Here is a 15,989-nt window from a genome sequence, read left to right as displayed (position 1 = left end):
ATCTTGGTTGTGCTTGGTTGATCTTGGTTGTGCTTGGTTGATCTTGGTTGTGCTTGGTTGATCTTGGCTGTGCCCTCTCAGGTACCCACAGGTGAGTGGTGTGGGGTTTGGAGGGGTATGGAGGGGTGCTCTGCTCTAGGATGAACTTGGCTGGAGCATCTTGATGGGGGAGCTCTGATCTACAAGTCTCATCACCCTAGGACCAGTACGCTAGCCCAGGCAGGTCTACTTGAGGAGGAAGGCACAGCATGAGGAGGCAGACAATGTTTCCCAGGCTGTACTGTCAATTCCATCTTACTTCATTGACCAAGTCATGTGGTCAAACTCAGGTCAAGGGTAAGAAAACAGCTTGCCTCCTTACTAGGAAGAACTGAGCAGTCACTGGTTAAAGGGTGCGAATAGAGACAGAGATGAAGAATCGGAATCATCAGTGTAATGTGCTATCAGTGGGAAGCTAATGACAATTTTATTTTATTTTATTTTTTTTTTTAAAGATTTTATTTATTTATTTGACAGAGAGAAATTACAAGTACACTGAGAGGCAGGCAGAGAGAGAGAGAGAAGGAAGCAGGCTCCCTGCTGAGCAGAGAGCCCGATGCGGGGCTCGATCCCAGGACCCTGAGATCATGACCCGAGCCGAAGGCAGCGGCTTAACCCACTGAGCCACCCAGGCGCCCCCTAATGACAATTTTAAAGCAGGTGGTTAACAATGCTATCTGAAAGAGTTCTCCACAGCACCCAAACCTACTCCTAAGAGGGCCTGAAAATGACTTTGTAAGATATCCAGATACTTATCTATTGTCTTAAGCTCCCTCTATACCCCAAACTCATAGAATCTTAACTATTCCATTTCAAGCTTTCAAAACCAGTCCTTCTCCTTCGTCACCACTACCACTCTCCTGAGTTTCTGTGCCTATTATCTCCTCCTGAACCATCATAAGTGTCCTTCCCACCTTCCACATTGTCTTCAGAGAAGCCTTTAATCTTCTCTTTTCCACAATATAAGGTTTTCCTTCCTTAGCTTGGCATTCAAGTTCATTCTTAAGATGGTGCCATATTTCTTTTCCAGGCCCCTGTTCCATGCTTTTTGCCCCAGAAGCACTGTGATCCAAATATAATGACCTACTATCTTCTCCTAGCTGCCTTTACTCTGGCGTACTTCTGAGACCCTGCACACTTTTATTTGCTCTGCTTTTCTGCCTGAATTTCCCTTCCCCTTATTGTTCATCTGAAAACCTGTTCATCTTTCAAGTTCCAACTCAGTGGTCGCCACCTGTCTGTTATTTCTGCCTGTCTTCCTGGGAAGAACTATTGGACTCTCTTCTCTGCTTCTCTATATCGTACCTATCCTAGTGTATGCTGTTATTTGCTTCTAGTCCTTTTTCCTTTTACAGCATTGGGGGTACATATCTCTCTTGGCCATGTGTGAGATGAATTGGGTATAAGAAAACAATATTAAAATTTTGCTTCTACTTATTTTGACTAGTAAGCTTTAAAATTTTATATTTCTTATATACATTTTATAATATGTTAGTATAGAAGTACAGGAATATCATTTATAAATAATTATTAGAAATAATTGTTAAAGATTTGTGCTTAAAATATTTTTATAGATTGGTATGCTCAGGGAAAAAAAGAAAAAACAAAACAAACTGGAGACCATTCTTCTAGACATTACAATCTCTAATAGATGAGACCACAATATCAAAACCAGACTTGAACTTACTTAGTTTTAAGTGACAGTCCAAAGTACTAACTCACCCAGAATATTTTCATTGCAATGTTAAGCAAAGCTGTCAGGTAAAAAGTAGAAGGCCTTCTACCTCCCCTCACCCCTGCAACCCACACAGAAATAGCTATTGAGGAAGATTTTATAGACTATGTTTTAAATTTAATTTTGTTAGCATACAGGGAAATGTTGCTTTCAGGCACAGAATTCAGTGATTTCTCACTTACATACAACACCCAGGGCTCCTCACAATTGGCCTCTTTAATATCCATCACCCATCTAGCCCGTCCCCCACCCACCTTCCTCCGTCAACCTTCAGATTGTTCTCAGTTGTTAAGAGTCACTTAGATGGAATATTGTAGTTTTCCTGGACTCCTAGAAATAAATCAAAAATTGGTTCTGGGTACTTAGGAAACATATCTCTGCTCACTGTTGTGGATGGATCAAAAGTGTGTATTCCTTAGAATCAATCCTAGGGGAAGACTGAAGCAGATTTTCCTTAGGATTTATTCTACAACGTTTGTTTATGTAGGGAACACCCTTGGTCTCTATCTTTTTTTTTTTAAAGACTTCTGTAAGGACCTATTTTATATTTTTATATTTTAGCCAGAGGCTTCCATTGAGGTTAAACAATAACCTTGTTATTTAACCCTTAAACTGCCCCTGCTTCCCTTCCCCCAGGGGACTTACTTAAAAACAACTCCCGGAAACCAGCCTCAGGTAACAAAGCACAGATACAAAGATGGATCAGGCCAGGTGGAGACATCCGATCAGTGGGGGGTTGCATACTGTCTCCCTAGCTACCAAGGAGTAAAGGCCCCGCCCTTTGGGAGCCTTTTGGGCTCCAATCTTAACCAGGGTGATAGGCTGGGTCAAATGTCTACTATAGGGTAAACTGTAATTCAGTTGGTCACCTAGCATCACTGTGCAGCTTTCTCTGTGTGTTACAATTTCATTGGCCACCTGTGCGTGGCCAGGCCCAACCACATGGCCTTTGCCCTTAAAAGCTAGTTCCGTAAAGGAGAGCAGAGGTGCCCTCTCTGTAAGAGGCGCAGCCCTGGCTGGTCAGTTTGATTCTTGATGCTTGGCGCAAAATAAAGTTTTGCTTGACCTTTGCTTTGTATCAGTCTCACTCCTTTAATCACGGACCCATTATTGGGGCATAGCAATTTCATTCATTTATTTGACAGAGAGAGACACAGCAAGAGCAGGAACACACGCAGGGGAAGTGGGAGAGGGAGAAGCAGACTCCCCGCCAAGCAGGGAGCTCAATACAGGGCTTGATCCCAAAACCCTGGGATCATGACTTGAGCTGAAGGCAGACACTTAACGACTGAGCCATCCAGGAACCTGCCCCCAGTCTCCATCTTTCTAATATAAACCCAGCATGGCTAAGGATTGGATTTAGGCTGTTGGCCTTGCAAATAATCTTCATTCAAAAGACTCTCTTCACTTCTGGGCCAGGAGATTGACCCTTCCGTGGTTGTCAGAAGTGTCACTTAAATGTCCTTGTCACTAGAACAAGATGCCTGTTACTACATTTAATAGCAAGAGCCAAGTCCCCCAGAAATATTATTTGTTCTAACAGTAACAATAATGGCTAGCTTTTCCAAAAACAGTGTCCTGGGTACTCTGTTTCACTCTTAATCCTCATACTATCCTGGACATAAGTGTTTTCAGTATCCCTATTTTATAAATCAGAAAACTCAGGGCTTCAGTGGTTTATTCAAGGCCACACAATTAATAAGTGGTGGAGTTAGGTTTAGAGCCCAGGTCTGTCTTAATCAACAGAGATTGCTTTTCACTCTTAAACTAGCCTAGGTCTAAAAATAAATCAATTAATCCAAATGAAGAGGCTGGAGAACATTAAGAATTAACATTAAGAATTTTTCCCAGGTTTAAAATTCTAAAATTACCTGAAAAAAAAATATTCTGAAATATTATGTAATGTACTCTGAAGTCAAAGAACAATGTCTTTGTTTAGCAGCTCCTGTTCTGGAAGCTCCATGCCTCAGTACCCTACCTAGTCAGCCAAGGACCTGAAGTCATCCACACAGATCACCTGCCATTAAGACAAAAACAAAACTCCTGAATCTGCTTACAACAAAAGACTGCAGTGTCCCCAACATCAAGGCACGTGTGATTTCCTGCTGTTTTCTCCTTGCCAGATGTGGAAACGAATGTCTTAATCTGGGGAAGATTTTATAATTGCTAAAGATGACTATTATACTTTTTTTTTTCCGAAACACGGATTCATTTTTAGAAAAGAAAAAATAAAAAAGATTGCATAATGGTGAAGTGGAAATTCACAAGCGAGCAGGCGGCACACATGTCGGCTGCTCATTCCTGCTGTAGAGAAGAGGGATGAATTCCAGCTCAAATATTAGTCTGATGAGGTTCCCAGGTGGAAGACCATTTTTATAGAGCTTAATCTAATTTTTAAAACAAAATGCATATCGAATAAATACTTCCAGAGGTGTTGTCCTGAGAAAGAACACAGCTAAAAAGCTGAACCAAAGCTAAACAAGATTGACACAGTGCCTGATTTAAAAGGGATAATGTGAGCCACGGTTATTCAGTTGCAAGAGGGAAATGGAAAAACTAAGAACTGAGGAAGATCTTGAGCACCTGGATATTTCTCCTTAATTTGCAGCTTCTGCACCCAATCTGCCATCCTTTCCTCTCTGACCATTGGATTCCTGGCTGGCTCCGCCCCCTGCTCCTCTTCCCTCCCCCACAGTCCCACCCTGTGGACTTCCTGAGTCCCCTCTTAACAAGGCTCTTTTTCCTCCCCGCCCTCTCCTTTGCAGGGGCCATGATCACTGTCCTTGGTCCAGTTTTCATTCCCACACGCATGAATTATGATGAGGATCTGAGGGAGCAAAATTAAGAACTCGGGTTTGAGATCCTGGCAGGAAATGCAGGCGGGAGAGAGACTTCCCCCGGAAGAGCAAGCCCCTCAAAGGCAAAGAGAGGCTCTTGGTTTGGATCCCTCCCACCCCTCCACATACCCCCAGTGCAGGCCCCGGGGTAAGGATGTGAGTGCAAGTTGTTAATCTGGGAGGTGAAGTACATACAGGTGACAGAGGAGAATAAGCCAAGAGCCAGTTCAGGAGCGCTTTCCTGAGCCGGCTGATACTGCAGGTTAGGGGTGCTCTAGGGAGCCAGACTCCAGGAGGCCAGACAGACCCAACTCATCTGGCCGCAGGCTGGGCCAGCCGAGGCACTGCACACCTCCGATCAGGCTTGGGCAGAGGGCTAATGCTAGAAGCCTTGGTTTGCTGGGCTGTGGCAGCGAGAGCAAACCCTCCAGCGGGTGGAAGGCACGCATTGAAAGGATAAGGGGGCACGGGGGCAGCAGTTACAGTGGAATAAGTGTGACACTGAAGGTGACCATGACAAACAAAGGCTGATCTAATGTCCTGTGTAAGTTGGTAACAGAGCTCAGTTCCTGTGGACTATATTGAGGTCACCGCCTTAGCCTCGGTGCCCACAGCATGAGTTCCTGTGGACTATATTGAGGTCACCGCCTTAGCCTCGGTGCCCACGGCATGACGTGGCTCCTCGAATACAGAAATGAACTCTTGTGAGATAAATGTACCAAGTGCTACGGGAAATACAGAGGAGAGGGCGACTCTTTCCCACAACACGTTCGCCGCAGAAACTGGCTCAGGTGTCGCCTTTTCCTTTCCTTCCCAAGCAGATTGCCTTTCCAGCCTCCTCTGCAGGTAGGCGAGGCCATGGGACTGGGTTCTGGCCAGTGGGGTGCTCAGAGGAAGGTCACCACTGCCAGGCCTGAGCCACTCCATCCCCCAAGCATGGTCCTCCAGGCCTTCTTACCTGCACCTGGAGAGAGCCCCGAGGGCCTAGAGGGAGGCTCAGCCAAAAGATGGACAAATCCTGGGTAGCTGAGTTAGCTCCTTGGAGGAAAACTGCCTTGAAGAACAACTGGGAACACCCAGGTTGGACATTTGTTGATAAAGAAATAGACTTTCATTGGGAGAGGCTGCTGAGCTCTTGGGAACCCATTCATTACAGTAGCTAGCCCACTCTAATATGGGGTGGGGGGCTCAGTAAATATTTGTGAGCAAAGGGCTGGTTGTTAATTGGAAGAGATGGTCTTTTTCATTCTGCTTGAAGTTGGTAATGCGAGTGGGGAAGCCTGAGAATGGTGGGTCCCTGGTGACAGCGGACAGGAGAGGCAAGATGACAGACTAGCCAATGTCATGCCATTCTCTGGGGTGCTGGAGGCCAGCCTGCTATCAGCTCTGTGAGCAGGACTCTTATTATTTAAACTTCTCTTGCAAAAGTATGAGAGCCCATTTCTCTTTATCATATTCCCAGAAAAATGGAAAAGGTTTGGCCTCCTATCTGCATGAGATCACCTCTTAACATGTGATGGTTATTATTAAGTCGCCTCCTTCACTTCTCCTAAGTTATCGACTCATTTCACAAACCAATATGGAAACTGGCTTTGTAGTTTCAGCCCTTTGGAAAATGAAGCAGCCTTGCAAGAGGTTCAGCATCGCTGGGGAGCCAGTGGCGGGAGCCCAGTCTGTGCGTACGATGTGAGCGGTTTCTCCCAGAGCTAGCCAGCTGAGCTTTCTCCTCTTCCTCTCCTCTTCCTTGAAGAAGGGAGGTGGAGGCAGCGACAGCCCAGAGACTTCCAAGAGGAAGAATACGGAAGAAAATATTAGACACTGCTTCTGTGCCAGGCTCCGTATGTCCGCGTTGTACTTGAGCCTGGCAACAGTCCTACAAATAGGTGTCATTATTTCTGCTGAACAGATGGAGAAACTGAGGCAGAAATAGATTAGATAAGGTCATATGTAAGAGATCAAACAGGTAATAGGCTATGGCAGCCACAGTTCAAAGCCAGCGCTGTTCTTTTCTACTGTGACCTATCATTCCGGTGCCTGGCGCTGGTTACTTACTCTCACGAGGTGAACCGTGCCCTGGAGGAGGGTGCTGGAGTCGTAACCTCCGGGATCTCCAAATGAAACTTATTTGAAAATCAGGTCCTTGCAGATGGTCAAGTTCAGATCAAGTTAAGGTTTTAGAATGGGCCCTGATTCAATATGACTGGCATAAAAAGGGGGCACTGGGACTTAGACATGCAGAGAGGGAGGATCCCATGAAGACAGGATCCCATGAAGACAGAGGTCTGGGCTAACAGAGCCTGGGAGGGAGGAACGCACAAGATGCCCTCTCAAACCCTCCGAAGGAAGCAGCCTTGTCAACACCTCTGGTTCAGAATTCCAGACTCCTGAACCACAGGACAATACATCTCTGTTCTTCAAGTCACTGAACCTCTGAATCTTTGTTACCACAGCCCCAGGAACCCAGTGCACTTGCCACCTTGAAGTCTCAGACTTCTCAGCTGTCAGGAGGGCAGGATCTCCCTGGGAAAGAAAGTTGCAGTGCTGGTGTAAAGAGCTTATGCATGGACCACACCAAGCAGGGTCCAGTCAATAGCCCAGTTATTCCCAACATTATTCTGCAGGAAAAACTCCCCCAGGACTCTACAGACAAGCTACCAGTGGTTTTATCCTGCTTGGCCTCTCCCTCAGGGAGAACACTTTCTTACTCTCGGGTGCTGCCTCCTTTTCTAGGGGGTCTTTTTAATAAGGCAGTGTTAATTAACCAACAAAATGAGTAGATGGTAATTTCTCTCCCAGGGTTGCGTGAAGCATAAAGGAAAGCTCTTAGTCAGGTGTCACGTTCTGTTCGTCTGGGAGGGGAGGTGATCACTAGGGTCACATGAGCCTACTTCTTGCTAAGGGAATGTTAGTAAAGCTGTGACCCACGATTCCTGTCTTGCAGCGGGCTCTCAGCCCAACCGGCATCATCTAGGGACAGAAATGATTGTCGGTATAACCCAAGTCCTTCCGTGCGTTTGTCCAGTGTACTGTTACCCCCCGAAGTCTCTGTCCCTTGTTCCTTAGCCCGCTCTCCGGCGTCCAGCTCCCAGCATCTCCAAAAAGCACCTCCCTCTGCCCCTTTTCGTTCTGTGTTTTTTCTCTCTTGTCCCCTCTTCTCCACATCTGTGTTCTGATTTCTTGACTGCGTAGGATAGGAGTGAAACCACAAGGCAAAGCCACGGCGCTCTTTAGTGGCAGGGGCCGATGAAACCCTAGAGTACGCGGGTGTTAATCCTTTTTGTCCCACTCCGGCGTGGCAGGACTGATTCGATAAAAGGACAATGGCAAATGTCAATATGATCTGAATTTAAATCCCTAATCTGGCAAACGCTAGCTGGGCAGGGTACTTAGCTTCTCTGAACCCCTGAACGCTTATCTGCAAAAGGGGGATCCAAATGCACATTTCACAGGGACACCGAGGATTAAATGAGATCACGAACGCAAATCCCTCGGTGGTGTCCCATCCTAGTGGACACATGGTCACTATCACTAATCGCCACCAATTTGTTAAACAGGCTTGAGTTGGAGGATACCGGCAGAACGCCTCGTGAGTTTTTTTGGTGGTGTCCCTCTATGTTTATCCTTTAGGGCCAGTTCTTTCCCTGTCCCTGGAGGAAATTTGGGACAGACTCCCAAGACTCAATCTGGTCATTCTTAGATCACAAAATTCCTTAAATCCGTCTGCTTGCCCAAACAACCTTGTTACAGTAATTCAAATGCCTGGGTCTGGTGTGGAGATGGAAACTTCTCCCTCTGCTCCGACATCCTAGGCCCCTGTGGTGGGAATCAAAGGACAGATTTCTTTCATCTTGCCTGCTATATGCTTCTGTGCCTTTCCGGTCTGGCCAAACTAGGCTTCTAGTATGGGACCTAGTAGAGGAGGAAAGAGCAAGAAAGGTATTATTTGACGAGAAAAGTCATGTATCCGCTGCTGTTTCCAACTGACACTGGTTCCCATGATAATTCTTCAGCTCTTCCCCGACCCTGGATGCTGGGAGTCAGTCTTTCCCCAGGATCCAAAGACCTTCTAGGACCTTCCTAAGGGGTAAAGCCTGGAAGCCACAGCCTCGCCTTCATGAATCTAGCAGGTGGCTGCACATGCCCCCCCTGGGCTTCACTCTGGCTTGGTCCCCTCTCCTGTCCCCTGGTCCCTCCACTGCCGCCTCACAGAAGTTCCTGCTCTTCCCAGAACAGGAGGGGCTCTTTTTCACACTGGAGGCTGTACACTTGCAGGTGCAGACCTCTCCACCTAGGACCCACTTTTCTCTTTTCTGTACCTGGGAAGGGGCTGCCTTTCCGTGAAAAAAAAGGTAAAATTACACACCGTGTTGACAAAGGGGCCATTTCACCAGGGTGGGATTCTTCAATAAATAGTGATAGGGCAGCTGGCTAGCCATTTGAGGATGTAAAAAAAAAAAAAAAAAAATATATATATATATATATATATATATATATATATATATATATATATATGTTTCTACCTCACCTCACACCTCAATGGGTGTGAAAATAGTATGTAATAGTAGACTGTTTTGTTTTTCTCTGACTAGGATGTCTTTGCTACTGTGAATAATGCCGCAAGGAATGCTGAGTCGTGCAAATATATCTTTGAGACCCTGATTTCATTTCCTTTGGATATATATATACCCAAAGTGGATTTGCTGGATCATAGGGTCGTTCTATTTTTAATTTTTTGAGGGCTCTCCATACTGTTTTCTGCAGTGGCAGCCCTGTAATTACTTGCTTGTGATTCTTTAATTCATCAGAGCTGGAGGCTGTCGTAACAGAAAACCCTGCCAAGAAAATAATACTCACCATACGCACAGAGCCCAGCACATTAACAGAAGACCCCAGGACCAGACCCAGAAAAACAGATCAATTAACAGGATCGGGGTGACCCTTAATCCTGGCCATGTGGGAAGTTGTGGAATATGAATTTACCTTTGCTCTTCTACCATCCCTGTCCCCATCCCAGTCCCAGAAATGTTAGAAGAACAAGGTGTCCTAGACGCCGACCACCTACCCATTCCTTGGCCCTGCACAGAGAGGGGGGACAAGTCGAAGAACAGACTCTGTGCCCATTTTCACCTGAAGCGTCTTACGTCACAGATCTGGCATGAGTGGGGGTGGGAGGCAATTTTGAACCAGCCCTTATATTGGAGTTTTAAAATGGACTGGACTGCGTTTTAATAAAGGTAAGTTACAGAGCAATTATGTCATCTGCCCAAATCCTCTTGCAAACATAACCAGCAGGAAGGGAGACTTAGAGGCTCTCTGAAAAATGACAGCATTTTATTTGCATCCTTCCATTAATTAATATTCCTTTTTTAAAAAAGAGAGAGAGAGAGAGAATACAGTGCAAAATGACTAGTTTTCCAGATTTCACAGGCACACCCCAAACTGTGCACAAAAGAAGAAGAGGGATTTTTTTCCTCCTCAGTTATTAAACAGAAATACTAGGCTTCACTCTGATTGGATCAACTCAGATCACTCGCCCAGCCCAGCCTGAAACACCCACTGTTGCAGGGGTGCAGGGAGTGGGGAAGCTTTGCCCTGATTGACTTGAGCTGGTTCTTAATGTCTCTGAGCCAATCACTGTGATGAGGAAGATTGCCTCAGTCCAAAAAAAAAAAAAAAACCCAAAAACCAAAACCAAAACCAAACCAAACAAAAAAATGGTCTTGGCCTGCAAAAGGGGTAGGCTAATGGGGAAAAGAAAGAGGGTCAATAAATAGAATTATCCGCTAACCTTCCTTCTGGTCAATAAGGTGTCCTGCCTTTTCATTTGCATTCAGCGTGAGGCTTGGAGCACATTGTAATTCTCATTGAAATGCTATTTAGAAAGTTGTTTATTTAATCAGTGGGGAAGTCAGCTATTTAGGAGCTAACAACCCAGAAAAACAGCTTCTTCCCCATTCAGATCCAATAAGCCTGCCAAGGGACGCGTCTCTGGGTCCTTAGGCCTTTCTTCCCAGCCCTACCCTGCCCTGCTCTCCGCAGGCAGTGGAGTCTCTGTCTAAGCGATAATAGTAGCAACTCACATCTCTAACCTGCTTTGCAGTTTCCAAAGTGCTTTCCCATCCATGAAGCCATTTAATCCACAAGGGGTGCTGGGGTGGGTGCTGGTTTCCATGCCACTCTGTGCCTTTCATAAGCACGTTGTATGAAGGATGAAGAGAAAGGATTATGAGCCAGAGGCTCTGTGAGGCCAGGGCAGTTTTTGTAAAGAAAACCAAACCAAACCAAACCAAACCAAACCAAACCAAAAAACCACCAAAGGGAACAGAAAAAAAAAAAAAAAAAAAAAAAGGCCCCATATCCCATCCCATCTGTCCCCAGAGAGATGTCAGCAGCCCCAGTTCCAAGAGGCAACACCAACATCGGGGACCCCCACCAGGGCGGGGTCCGGGGAGAGAAAACGAAATCAGCTTTTCTAACCTCCCGGGGGCCCGGTTCCCCCCACCAGCCAAGGGTAGCCCTCGGAGAGGTCTTGGTGTCTGGTCTTGGTCTCTGGTATAAGAAGAGAAAGGTAGGGAGTAAAATACAGGATTTGTGAACATTCACCCTGGGCCACTTCACTTTTAAGAAAGAACTACATTTTTAAAAAGAAAGAAAGAAAGAAAGACCTACATTAGTATAGGTTTTTACTAGGAAAGAAATCCAAAGAGGATTTTGCTTTGTTCAGAAAAGGGGCGAAGCACAGTGTTCTAGGGTTCAGTGTGAGTTTTCCATTGAGCTTTTTATTTTTATTTTAAGATTGTATTTGTTTATTTATTTGACAGAGATCACAAGTAGGCAGAGAGAGAGAGGGGGAAGCAGTCTCCCTGCTGATCAGAGAGCCCGATGCAGGGCTCGATGCCAGCACCCTGAGATCATGACCTGAGCCGAAGGCAGAGGCTCAACCCACTGAACCACCCAGGGGCCCCTGCAATGAGCCTTTACAAGGGCAGTGAGAGCAGCCCTGCAAGGCTCTTCCTAAGAGCCACACCCCCATCTCAGCACCAGGCTACCACGGTTCTGAGCTGTGTCTGTACCCATCTGTGCTTTATCTCGATTTACTTTGTGCATCTATTAGCAAGATGTGGCCTAAGGTACCAGAAAAGCCTACAAGAGGCTTTTTGGGGGTCAGTCTGGGAATGTTCACATTTTTTCCTTATAGATTAATGGTAATTGTTTCTCCATTTTATTCCAACCTGTCGTATTAAAGGTTTCCTAGGAGCCCTCTACTTTCAGAGAGCAGAGGACAGTCGCATATAGAGAAGTAGAATTTCTGTCCCCGCAACTGGCACTTCTTGTCTGATAACGAAACTAATCTCTTCCAAGAGCGCCATTCTTTACAGTTTACAAAACGCTTTCCCTTTAACCTGCAAGTTGTCTATTGATTTCTGCCTAAAAGAAAGTATCTTCTGATGTGGCAGATTTCCCATCAAGCAGTCCAAAATGCTGGACTTACGGAATTCGCACCCTATTAACCCGACATCTCTCAAAATGTTTTTCTTCTTCAAAAATGATAATTGCATATCATTGCCAGCCAGAATTATTTGGACAGCAATTTGCACATTAATATCTACTCAATTATCATTTCCTGTGGCTATAATCCTAACCCAAAACAAAGCTCAGAAAGATGTATTTTTCTCTCTTCTTAAAATTGGTTCTTTTTGTTGTTGTTTACTTATTTTTCACCTATTTTTACTCCACGTGGATCCATCAAGCTCCAAGAGAGGAGAGTAAGCAAGACCTGGACTAGCTTGCCTAGAACAGAGGTTCATTGCTTTACTTCCGAGCAAAGTGAAGGTCACTACATATGCTAAAGTCACATGCGCAAGAGAGGCTAGGTGAGAATTCATGAAAGGAAGGATAAGAGCTCAGCTTCCACTGGAACCCAAACTTTCCTTCTGATCTTCCTCTTTGGGGTGTCAGGGTTGATGTCAATCAACCATGGAGGCTGGGGAATTTCCAAAGCACAGAAGGTACCAAGGAACTAGACTTCTTATCATTAGGAAGGAGAGGCTTGGGCGGGAGATGCTGTTAGGGCAAAGTGAGGGAGGAGACATAGCCCTCATGGCCAGTTCCCTCCTCCCACCCCCGCCCAGAACTCACTAACTGGTGCACTTCTCCAACTCTTTCAGCGAAGTGCTACTTATAATTTCATTGCCTTTGGGATGTATTTGGTTTGGGGGAGATGAATGAGAAACGCTTGGAACCAATAGGAGACGACCTCTTTCTGTGTGCATGTCAGCAACATGCCCTTCAGCTGGGATGGTTGGGATCTCTCTTGGGACCTCATGCAAGCATTTCTCTAAGATGGTGATGTCCAGTGTAGTTCTCATTAGGCACATAGGTGACTCATGCACTTGAAACATGGCTGGTCTAAAACAGAGATGTGCTGGGAGCACATAAGATGCACTCCCTATCTTGAAGACTTGGTTCAAAGAAAAGAATGCAAAAAAATCTCATTAGTGATTCTTGTAGGCATTACATGGGGAAATGACAATGTTTTTGGATCTACTCTGTTCAATATTGTGAAAAACTCATTTCACCAGTCTCTCTTTACTTTTAAAGGTTGCTTCTGGAAAATACTCAATTACAAATATGGCTCACATGTGTGGCTTGCTTTAGATTTCTGTTGGACAGTGATACTCTGGAAGTAGAATTCTTAGATCAGATGCAATTTTAGTTATGGCTGTAATGGGAGGTAGATGACATATTTAAAGGGGGGGGGGTCATCGAGGAGGGTTAGGGAGGATATATTCACCATCGTGGGGCAGAGGTGAGAGAACCGATCCGGGATGACGAAGAGAGCTGATTGTAACAGGAGTTGCCGGCACCCCCAGACCTGAAGGAAACAGGGAAGAAGCAGCTCCCCAGACCAGGAGTAAGAACTGCGGAAGAGTCCTTCTGGGCAGAAGTGTGGTCTTTAGTAAAAGAATGCAACCACTTCCAGACCTTGTCCAATACAGGGAAGATGGGGGAGGGGGAAATAAGTGTCCTTCCCCCATTCTCATCCCACCTTCAGATTGCTCCTGGAGTCTGTCCTTGCCCAAACTCAACTGGAGTCAAGCAGGCGGTCCCTGATGCACTCCATGTGGGTCAGACCCAGAACAGTGCAGAGTAGAGCAGAGCGGTCTGGGAGGGCAGATGGAAAACATACAGCATATAAAGATTGGGCCTTGTCAGCTTTACTCCTCAGGGTTAAAATGTTTTCCAAAGTGGTTGAACCAGTTTTCCTCTTGTTAGCATTTGGAAAGGGGACCTGTACCTCCATACTGTTAGGAGCACTTGGTATTGTAGACTTAAACACTTTTTCAATCCAATATTGTGGAAATAGCATGTCATTGACATCTTAATTGGGATTTCTCTGAGTTGATGAACTTGAGTGCATTTTTACATGCCTCTTGGCCATTTGATCTTCCTTTTTGATGAAATATCTGTTCACGTCTCATGCTTATTTTCAACTGGATATTTTGTCCTTTCATTATTGATTTGTGAGCATTTTTTATATTTTCTAAATGTCAACCCTTCGTTATTTATATGTTTGTCTCTATTTGTGGTTTCCATTTTGAAGCTTTTAAACAGCAGATGTCAGTTTTAATATTAAAGAGTTCATCAATCTTTTCCTTCATAGGCTGTGTTTCTAGTGTGTTATTTAACAATGCTGTACCACCTCCAAGGTAAAAATGTGTGTGTGTGTGTGTGTGTTTATAACCAATATGTCTTACTGTAAAAAGTATGAAAACAGAGAGATAAACAAAAGATAAAAAGAAAAAAATTACCCAATTAACAGAAATCACCATTGGCATTTTAAAAAAGAATTTAAATTCAAGTTAATTAACATATAGTGTAGTATGGGTTTCCGGACCACAGGTGTTAATTTTCAAGTCCCAGGCTCACAATAAAAAATTTAGGTGGTACTCACATAATCCTCATTACAAACAAATAAACAAAAAAATCTGTGATCAGCATTACATTCTTTCTAATAATCTCCTGCCAAAACATCTAATCCTATAGCAGTAATATTCAATATTGACTAATTCTTATTTCTTTCCTTGAATTATTGGTTTTTGTTTTCCTCTAACCTAGCTTTGAATCGCAAGGACTCTCTTGCTTTAGGCAGGAAGAAGAAATGTTTGAGTCAAAGGTGAACCAAATGAAGAAAGTCAAATGTTGAGGTATGGCCTCAAGGCATCAGATCACAGTGAAGTCATCTGGAAGGTACCATATGGAAACATAGGCCAGGCCTTCTGCCCGACTCCCACACCATCCACCAAAACTAAACCCGACAGCATCTTGTTTACAGCAAGAGGGAATATTTCTCCCTGCTGTTGAATAAAATCTGTAACTCTTATGGCTACCCTGATTTGATTCTGTGAATGTCACTCTCTTAACTAGTGAAAAGTAATCTTCTAGGTGAAGACTTATCTCATAAAGCAGGTGTCCCACATATCTATTACTATGTAAAATATCAGCCCAGACTTTAGTGACTTGAATTAACAACCATTGTATTGTCTCTCCTGTTTTCTATGGGCCAAGAATTCAGTGAGGGAAACAGTTCTGGCTCAGAATTGCCCATATGGTTGCAATTAGATCCATAGGCTAGGCATGCAGCTGAGACCTGACCAGAGGTCTCTCTCTCTTTCTCTTCATGTATTCCCAGAGCCTTCTCCTGTGGTCCCTCTCTGTGGTGGTTTCTCTGTGTGGGCTAGTTGGTGCTTTCTACTAGCATGTTGGCTTCAGGGTAGTTGGACTGCTTTTCAAAGAGTGAGTGTCCCAGCACCTAAGGAACACCCAGGCTCAGAAGTCATTTATCAAGTGTTATTTCCACCATTAAATGGTTGCAGAGGCAACCCCCCTTCAATTTCAAGGAAAAAGGCCATAGACTTGACTTCACAAAGGGAAGAGTAAAAAAGAATTAAAGGATATGTTTTTAAGTCACCACAACCAGCCCTTTAGGCAAAAATTATTTGCATACCTCCTACATGTAAAATACATTCACCTCCTCCAAGGACCTCCACCCACAGAAGCTTGACCACATTTCAGCATCAGTCTCAGGCTCATGGTCTGGGATCTCATCAACCATTATCAGGTCTGGGTGCAAGTAACATCATCATGCATGGTTCTTCTCAATCAAAAGATCATGATCTGCAGAGACAAACTATCTTCCTCCCAGGTGGCCACACACCATGGTGGGACAGACATAAGATAAAGCTTGGTGCAATGCCTTGAGTGATGTTCTCCATGAGTCTTGACTTTGACCGCTGGGTTCTTGGTTCTGCTGACTTGCTTTCCTTCCCTTTCACAAGATAAGGCTCATGTTTGCAGACTGCTTCTTATTCTGAAAA

The sequence above is a fragment of the Mustela nigripes genome, chromosome 12, assembly GCF_022355385.1.
Source record: "Mustela nigripes isolate SB6536 chromosome 12, MUSNIG.SB6536, whole genome shotgun sequence".
NCBI lineage: Eukaryota > Metazoa > Chordata > Mammalia > Carnivora > Mustelidae > Mustela > Mustela nigripes.
The sequence above is the reverse complement of the archived record's forward strand: the minus strand, read 5'-3'. Positions refer to the sequence as shown.